Genomic DNA, 10,578 nt, shown 5'->3' on the forward strand with positions numbered 1-10,578 from the left:
AGCAAACCACTCACCCCTTGATCTTGGCTCTCCTGGGCAGAATTTTGTGCACTCTGTAACATCTTTGGTCGTGGTAGTCCAGTTCTTCTAGTAACTGTTAATGTGCTGTGAACGATTGACAATTTGAGTATGTAGTGTATATGACATTAAATTGTGAATTAGTGGTACTTACGATGTAACAGCATATCAATATTTGAAGATATTGGTACTTGATATCCTGTGAAGGAAAATTTGCCCCCACATTTTAAGCTGGAAAGTCACTGGAATAACTGTTCAGAAAAGAATCACAACTACATGATTTTTTAGGTTTTTGGTACGTATGTTGAGAATTGTGTACAAATTGAAATGTCTGTGTACTGATCCTCAAAACAACCAATAAAATCTCAATTATGAAAGAAAAAAAAAGATATAGAAGGATAGCCTTTTAATAAATTACTTACTATTTTATAATTCCCTTACCCTATCTAGGTTACATATGCATCTGCCAACAGTAGTAACATGCACAACTGGTATAGGATAGCTGACTCTGTAAAATATACATTTTTATACTAAAAGATGCATTTATATTTAGAGACAATACAATTAATTTACCATCAGGAATTAAAATAGTGTTTTTTTAAAATTTTCTCATTGAAGCATTTTACTCACTTCTTCTTTTCCTTCAAGCAAAGTGTATGTAACTTCATAGACACTGTTCAAAAAGACTTGGGATAAGAAGAGATGCCAAATAAATCCTGAGTGAAGGTAATCTTTTTTTTTTTTTTTTTTTCCTAATTGAGTTGGCTTGTTTAAAGAAATTCCTGTTCAGGAGTCAATGCTGATTTTGGTGGAATTTCTTATATAGAACAACATGTAAATGGTCCAGTTTCAAGCCATAAAAGCAAGTCACTATAGATCGTGACAGCCACTAACTACATTCTTCAAGGAGCAAGTCTAATTGTGTGAAATTTAATTTTTGGTATTATTGTGCTTTATTATGTCACAATTTTGAGGGACACCTTGAAAAATGTAATGCCTGTACCTAAGCAAATTACTTCTCAAATTGCACTTGAACCTATCAATGGAGCTTCTCTCCAGCTTTTTCTCTACAGAATAGGTTATTTTCTCATTAGATTAGGTGCTGTATGTTTTCTTACACCCAGACTTTTACTGAACTACAGCACAGATAAAGAAAATTACCAAGCCCACTGGCTAGAATAGATCAATAACATTCATTTGATTGTTTGCTACTGTGTTTGTTTGTTTTTCATAGTATCAACAGTCTTGTGACTATGTGACCTCAGGATTTGGAATCTGACTCAGCAAGCAGCCTGTTTGAGCTTTTTTCTGTACTTTCTGGATGGTCTTAGATTGTCAGTTGTCAAATTTCAAAAAAAGTTCTTATACATTCTTTATTTAAAAACAGAACACCTTAAACTAATTTTGTTTTTAGAGAATTAGGTAACAGCTAAGACTAGATCAGAACACTTGCAAACATTTACATCTAATTATAGTTCTAGTTCCAGTACTCTATATCTGCACATATTAGTTGATCTCTTTGAGAGCCTAATCATATTTTGAAAACAAAGAAAGTAATCCTTTGAAGACTGTTATAGTGGTCAAAATGACATATGTAAAACACTGAACAGATTTTGTGTAGGTGTACAGAAGATTACTTATTTACTTAAGACTGAAAACTTATCTAATCTCTAGTACTTGGAAATCAGAACTATGCAAGACCACGGAATGACTGTATGTGTAGGATATTTTTTATAGATAAATAGATAGATCTATAGAGATATATATTTAATTTTTTATTCTTTTAATTAAACTGTACTTAGAAAATTTCAAAGATTTTAAATACATTTCCTTAAAATACTGAAAGTGTCCAATCCTGAGAATTATTTATAAATCTGTCTTAAGAAATTTTGCACTAAAGTTGTGAGAGTGACAACATTCTGTGATAAACACATATAATTAAATGTAGTCAAACCACATTATATATGAAATATATCATTGATATTGCTAAGAAGAAAATGAAAGTGACACATTGTAAAATAAGAGTGGTACAAAAATTGATAGAGAGTGGATCTAATGATTTTCGTAAACTCTATCCAAGGTAATGAATTAGGATGGACAGAAGGGAGATATGGAAAAATAGGACCACCGGGACTGACTTTGTTCTCCTGGGACTGTTTTACCACATCCAGACCCCCAAGCTACTTTTTACTTTCATCTTCCTAGTTTTTCTTGTGGCCCATATTGTCAATGTTATGATGGTGATTCTCATTTGGTTGGACTCTCACCTCCATACTCCTATGAAATTTCTTCTCAGTTAACTTTCTTTGATGGACCTCTTGTATATCTCTACTTTTGTCTGGAAGAAACAACATTTCCTATACTAATTGTGTAATTCAGCTCTTCCTGTTCATGACTCTTGTGGGAGCAGAGTGCCTTCTCCTGGCAGTCATGGCTTACGACCGCTATGTGGCAATATTCCATCCCCTCCACTACTCAGTTCTCATGTGCCCTACAGTTTGTATTTTCATGGTGGCTGGCACTTGGCTGGATGCACTTCTCAATGCCTTCATCCATGTTGTCTATGTTCTGAATCTTCCTTATTGTGGCTCCAGGGAAATCCATCATTTCTTTTGTGAGATCCCAGCTCTCCTGAAACTTGTTTGTGCTGACACTTCTCTTTATGAAAATGGTCTTTTTGTCAGTGGTGTTGTATTTCTCCTCTTTCCAATATCTGCCATCATGGCTTCATATGGGCAGATTCTCTACACTGTTTTGAGATTAGGATTAAACATGGGGATGAGGAAGACTTTGGCAACGTGTTCTTCCCATATGATTGTGGTGACTCTCTTCTATGGAATAGTCACCATCAAGTATTTTCTCCTCAAAGCCTATCACACTGCTGAGCAGGACAAAGTGGTCTCTATCTTGTACACTATCCTCACTCCCATGCTCAATCCCCTCATCTACAGTCTGAGACACAGAGATGGCTGGAGCCCTCAGGAAAGTCTTCAGAAGAAAAGTAACCTTACGAAGTTGATATCTATTGAGAATAGGAGAAGAAAGGATAGACCTTAGTTACAGAAGGATTTCACTGTAACAGAGATGAGCAATATACAGTCAGCAAATGGTACTTTTCTGTAGACATCTCATGGCCAAACCACTTCACCCTATCCCCTGTGGACTACTAATGAAACAGAGCATGGCTTCCTGCTATGCCTCATAAGATCTTCACAAATTTATTAAGAAAAATGCCATGTCAGAAATCTGCCAGTCAACAATCAATATAAAAAACAACTCTTTTTTTTTTAATTAGGGAAGAGAAAAAATGTGAATCCTAAGTAGTATTGACTCTATACTACATTTTAAACTAACTTTCCCTAAACCACTGTATTGTAACAATATTTGTCAATACTTATAATACATTGCTCAGAACTTTGTTTTCCAATTCTTATGACAACATATTTAATTTTGAACATATTATTCAAGTGTGGCTCACAAACACAAAATTTTCTTCATGTTCTTACCACTTTATATTGGAAGTGATGTTGTATGTTTGTTTTGTTTTGTTTTGTTTTACTAATTTCTAGAACCACAATAGTATAGCTTTGATAATATTTATCTAATTATCTATAGTAGTTTGATTTTAATTATAGCAGTCTATTTAACTATTTTTTAAATTTATCATACCATTTCCTTCCAATTTATAAACTTCTTTCTATGAAAGGTCCCACTTTGTGAAAAATACTTTTTTCTTGCTAAATCTTCAAAAGTGAAAATAATGGGTCCAAGGGAATAATTATTTTTTGATGTTTTTTTCTTATCAAATTGATGAGTCATGTACATTTATAACATAACAGATATGTATATGTGTGTGCATAGTTTATGTGTATACAAACCAATTCATAAAATTGGTATATATGATTTTATGCTTTTTATTTTATTGAGTTAGTAAATGATGAGTCCTCATCGTAACTGCAATATATATTTATTCATTTAGTTTCAATTGATTTTGAAAACTTTTCTTGTGTGTGTGCTATATTAACATTCTTGTTTTGGATTTTTTTCATGCTACACTTACCCATTTATTATTTCTGATCTTTATATTTTTTACATATTTGACTTATTGACATATTTGACCTTTAACAATTTATTTTTAAAAATCCATTAATTCTCTTATAGTTCAATGCTGTGGCCATAAATTACACATTTGAATTTATACAACTTTCACTGAGTAATTTTGGTTATTAAGAAATATTATCACTCCACATAATTTGTTTTGTACTTTCATTTATCTTTTTACTGGTTGTTTTTGTCTTTTAAATGTAAATTAGAATTACATCTTCAACTAGATTAAAAATATTTTATCCTTGTGTCTACATATAGTCCTGCAGCTGTATTAAATAAGCAATAAATTGTCTCTCATTCTGAAAAGATACTTAATTAGATATTATGTTCTCAGCTAGACCTGATTCACCACAGCAATGAAAGTAAATATAATTGTTTTCCAGACATAACAACTGTTCTCATTCTTATAGTTTTATAATATACTCTAATATTTGATATTTTTTTATCCCTGCTTATATTTTTAATAAACACACTCTATTAATTGCATGATAATGGGTCCTATGGAGATTTTCAGGCGTAAGTAATGCTTCTTCAATAGAGAAAATCTGACAGGAGATGTTTAATAAATAGAGCAAAAATAAACTGAAATGAATGTAAAAAGTGTGCATGTAAAAATTATTTCTTTGTATTAGGTGACCATCTTTGTTCACTTACTTATTTAAAAGAGAATTATTTCTCTTTTCTCACTTTTCTAGATAGCCAATATTTTCAAACTGTGATTTTTTCAGGTAACAAAGCACCAGAATTTCATAAACTAATATACATTAAATTCTCCCAGTATTTCAGTCACCCTATAGATAAATGTTTTACCTCTCCCATAGGTTTAACCTACCCCATAGCATATCTGGACTCTCTACTTCAGGAAAATGAACTATACAAATTGGGTATCTTGAACAGATAACCCCTTGTTGCAATATTTCTGGTAACCACACATCTGTATATTCAGAAAATACATCTCCTTCATTGTCATTGTCAGGGTCTTGACTTGTCTGTCTATCACAGTATCCTAACCCTTAGTGATATGTACAAACATGTAATTCAGGCCCAGACAATATTGCTCCATCTCTCTGGCCACAAATACTGACCCAGCAATGTGCATACATTCAAATCAGGATCACCCATTCTCTTCCTTTCGATTTTTGGAAGTTAATCTAGTTGGCAAATCAAGAAGCCACAAATTTCTCTTTCAGGTGAAATATTCAACTTAGCAAAGACTTCTGTTACTCTTCATAGTGTTTGAAAACCCATTGAATCAATATTTAAAATTAGTTGTCACATACAAATATTAATACTAATAGAAAAATCCCTAGATTTTGAAATAACAAACATACATTTTCCCATGGATTATCAGATGGAGCTGGGCCACTCCTGTGTTTCTCACCCAGGAATGGCTTCCTACCATTGGCCACCCTTCTCAACTGTACATTTTCATTTATGTGCATTAGCAGACAGGTCTCTGTGAATACTGAATTTGCTATTCTTTTAAAGAGAAGACTTTACTATGTCCTTAGTAACCATTCGTATCGTTTAACTAGGGAGTGTTACTATATGTATAATGTTAAGATTTTTTGATACCTATGTATAAGAAGACTGAAATTGTATATGGATTTATAATCCATTTACCAATGTACAAGAATGTGCATTCTCCTTCCTGCTTTGCTAACGTTGTCCAGTTAGTTAACTTAAAAAATATTTTACTTACCTTGTACCAGTGATGAGAAATTTTTAAATGCATTTTTCTACATTTTAACATTGTGTTCTTGAACTTAATCAGTCTTTATATTAGAGTGTTTGTATCTTTTTTGACAGATTTTTTTTTAACATTGAACATATTAAATTATTTTGTATGCATATGAGAAATTGTGTTTATTTTTTCTGCTACCTCATAGTATTTCATGTGTCAGAATTTGGAAGTAGCAGAGATAAAAGCACTGGATTACAAAAATAGTAAGTTGTGTTTATTATGCATATAAAAATGGTTCATTACCTAGGAGATTTTAAACTAACAATGTAACGAGGCTCAGAGGAATATTGTTATAAGACAGCCTATAGAGTGTGAGCACAGAGGCTGTTTATTATTTACAGTGATTGGTTATAAAATTAGAGCTTTCCAAGAGGTAGATAGAGGATTGGTTAAAGTGGTTACCTCATAGCTATTTGGGGGAACAGTTTGTTTTGGTTATGACTTCCAGAGGCATTTAAAAGAAGTGGTCTATGATAAGTTTTGCTTGCTGTGCAGAATAAGATAAATTAAGTTTTGCTTGTATGTCTTAATTGGTTTTGCCTGCTCAGGTAATTTTCAAGTCTGGTATCTATTTGTACTTGATTTTAACACTTGGTTTGACTTCAGATATGGGCATAAGGCCACCAAAAATATATTTACAAGTTATTACAAAGAAATAGCTTAAGAAATAAATAAATGTAAGCTTAAGAGATTCTCTTTTTACCCATAACTTAGATATAAAGAAAGAAGAAAATATCAAATCTTAAGAAGAGACTGCTGAATTTTAACTATCATTTTACAATGCCACCACTAAGTGAACACAAAAAAATTATATGCATTCATGCTTAACAGTGCGGGCACTTAATTGTATTTAAAATGTTAACATTTAATCACACTCTGAGTCATATCATGTAGGATGACCAGTGTTCAACATATGTTCAAATTAAGATTTATCTCTCTGGAGAGTATTTTGTTCCATTTACTTTTGAGTATCTTATTGTTAATTTATTTGGGTATGTTTTGAAATTTCTCTTCTCTAATTTGGATGTTGACACATCTGCTTTTGCTATTATTTATTTTTGTTTTATAAAAGGCTATATACCGAGGTACAGCTTAACTGTGACCCTTTCATTTTTATATATTGCTTTGAATTAACTCCTTAGTCCATAGATATGTAACTATGCCATTAAAAGTTATTACTCTTTTACTAGAAAACTTTTACAGAGAGTGTTTTTAATTTTTAAGATGTTGACAAATTTAAACTTCAAATTTTTACTTGGGAGAAATGTTCACCATGTTTCTGTCTATTCATGCAGTTTCTAACTTTATAGTAAAATAATGTGACATGAATTATAATAATTTGTTGAGAATTTGGAAAAAATAAACAATTCATTTTTTGTGAATATTTCTTAGATGTTAGAAAATATACAACTCCCATTATTTTACAAAATGCTTATGATTTATTATTCATTTTGTGTATCACCTAAAACAAACTTAATAATTAGATAATTTAAGAATTTTTCATTTATTTTGCCTGATTTTTCTGCCAAACACAATTTGGTTTAACTCAATGTCTCCCACTTGAATAAGCAGTTTTTAGTATGCACATTTAATATGTTACATGAATTATTATTTACAGATAAATATTATTTATATAAATATTTTTCCAAACTGATAAAAAAAATATAACACCATGGAACCACAATTCACATCAAGTATTAGAATTATATTGATACACATAATACTTTGTATATTTATTCTTAGTGAGAACACCTCCCCTTTCCCATACATGTAATGGTTACACTAAATCTTATGTAATTATTTTCTTTCTTTACAAAAATTATCAGTATTATTTGCAATGCTAAAATGGTCACCACTTTTATTTACCATTGTATTGGCAGTCCTAGACAGAACAGCTAGGAAAGAAAAAGAATAAAAGGCATCTTAATTAAAAAGGAAGAAATAGAACTATCATTATTTGCATATGACATGATTTTATATATAGAAAACCTTAAAGACTCCACCAAATACTATTAGAAATAATAAACAAATACAGTAAAGTTGCAGAGTACAAAATGAACAAAAATCTGTTGCATTTATATACACTGATGATGGTATAGCAAAAAGAGAAAGTAAAATCCCATTTACAATCACAACAAAAAGTATAAAATACCTAGGAATAAATTTAGCCCAGGAGGTGAAAAACTTGGTCACTGAAAACTATGACATTGCCGAAAGAGATTTAAGAAGACACAAATAAATGGAAAGATATTCTATGCTCATGGATTGGGAGAAGTAATATTGTTAAAATGCCCATAGTATCTACAGATTCAATGCAATTCTTATCAAAATTCCGAGAATATTTTTCAGAAAAACAGAAGCAAAAATTCTAAAATTTATATGGATTCACAAAACACCCTGAATATACAAAGTAATCCTGAAAATAAAAAGAACAAAGCTGTAAGTATCACACTCCCTGATTTTAAGCATATTACAAAGCTATAGGAATCAAAATAGCATGATATTGGCCAAAAAAACAGATATACAAATTAATAAAACAGAATTGAGAGCTCAGAAATCAACCCACACATATATGGACAATTAGTTTATGATGAAGGAGCCAAGAACATAACAATGAAGACAGGATAGTCTCTTTAATAAATGATGTTAGGAAAACTGGACAGCCACATACTAAAAAATAAAACTAGACAACTATCTCACACCATATACAAAAATCAACTCAAAATGGATTAAAGACTTGAATATAAAACCTAAATTTTAATTTTTAACCAAATATAAATTGAAAATATATGTATCTATTCTGTCTTGTTTCCTTCTATTTAACATTTTGCTTGTGAAATTTTCCCCAAAGTTTTTATTTTAATTATAATTTATTTTTTACCTTTATAAAGCTTTATAGCATTAATATACATAAATTATTCAACTTTCAAATGTATTGGACTTTGGAGTGTTTTCTGTTCTTAACTATTGTGAACAACTTCACTATCAATACTCGTATACATATATCCTGGTACAAATAAACATGAATTTTAAAAAATTATGCCTGTGAGTAGAATTGCTAGGGAGAAGGTATGCACATCTTAAAATTTATGATGTGTATTAAATTTCTAAGGTTACCATAAAAAATCAACACACACTTTGATGAATTAAAACAATAGAAATTTATTCTCTCACAGTTCTGTAGGCCAGACATTCTATTTCAAGTTTTTTGACAGGGCCAGGCTACATGTAAAGGTTCTAGGTGTCTATCCTTCTTAGACTCTTTCAGCTTCTGATTGTTCCTCATGTTCCTTGGCTTGTGCAGCATAACTCCAATCCATCTTTTTCTTCACATGGTCTTCATTCCTCTGTACATTTTAATTTGCTTTTTTCTCTTATAAAAACATTACTCATTTGATTTAGAACCCACTCTAAATCCAAGATGATTTCCTCTTAAGATCCCAAAGTAAGTACATATGCTAAGCCCTACTTCCAAAGGTCCCATTCTCATGTTCTGAGAGAACATGAATTTTGGGGGGACATATTTCAACCCACTATACTAGGTAATATCAAATTAGTTTTCTAAATTGTTTTACTAGTTCAACACATTCTAGCATGAGTTCCTTTTATTTCACAACCTTAAAACATGCATGATTTTTAAAATAATATATTTCTGCCTATATAGTGAGTGTATTTGTATGATATTGTTGCTATTTATTTTGCCTATTTTTGATTACTAGTGAAGTTGTGCAATTCCTCACATGTTTACTGTACGTTTTTATTTCATTGTTTCAGAGTTGCATTTTAAACAGTTTGCCTCTTTTTATTTTTTTTATTCTTTTTTAAGTTTTTAATTAATTTTTATTGGAGTATACTTACTTTACAAAGTTGTGTTAGTTTCTTGCTGTACAGCAAAGTGAATCAGTCATACATGTACATATATCTACTCTTTTTTAGATTTCCTTCCCATTTAGGTCACCACAGAGCACTGAGTAGAGTTCCCTGTGCTATACAGTAGATTCCCATTAGTTAAATATTTTATACATAGTAGTGTATATATGTCAGTCCCAATCTCCCAATTCATCCCACCCCCTTTCCCCCTTGGTAACCATAAATTTGTTCTCTACATGTGTGACTTTATTTCTGCTTTGCAAATAAGTTCATCTCTACCATTTTTCTAGATTTCACATATAAGTGATATTATATATATTTTTTCTCTTTCTGACTTACTTCACTCTGTATGACAATGTCTAGGTCCATCAAGTCACTGCAAATGGCACTATTTCATTCCTTTTTATGGCTGAGTAATATTCCATTCTATATATGTACCACATCTTCTTTATCCATTCCTCTGTCAGCTGCTTCCATGACCTGGCTATTGTAAATAGTGCTGCAATAAATATCAGGGTGCATGAATCCTTTCGAATTATGGTTTTCTCAGGATATATGCCTAGGAATGGGATTGCTGGGTCATATGGTAACTCTATTTTTAGTTTTTTTTAAAGGAACCTCCCTACTGTTCTCCATAGTAGCTGTACCAATTTACATTCCACCAACAGTGTTGGAAGGTTCCCTTTTCTCCACACCCTCTTGTTTGTACACTTTTTTTTTTTTTTTTAACATCTTTATTGAAGTATAATTGCTTTACAATGGTGTGTTAGCTTCTGCTTTATAACAAAGTGAATCAGTTATACATATACATATGTTCCCATATCTCTTCCCTCTTGCAT

The 10,578-nt window shown here is 31.3% G+C and overlaps 1 pseudogene; it reads left to right on the forward strand.

Moving 5' to 3' along the window:
* Positions 1-2,111: 2,111 nt before the first annotated feature.
* On the forward strand, positions 2,112-3,037 carry LOC133090639 (olfactory receptor 2T27-like; annotated as a pseudogene).
* Positions 3,038-10,578: the final 7,541 nt, after the last annotated feature.

Source organism: Eubalaena glacialis, chromosome 4 (assembly GCF_028564815.1).
Source record: "Eubalaena glacialis isolate mEubGla1 chromosome 4, mEubGla1.1.hap2.+ XY, whole genome shotgun sequence".
NCBI classification, from domain to species: Eukaryota; Metazoa; Chordata; class Mammalia; order Artiodactyla; family Balaenidae; genus Eubalaena; species Eubalaena glacialis.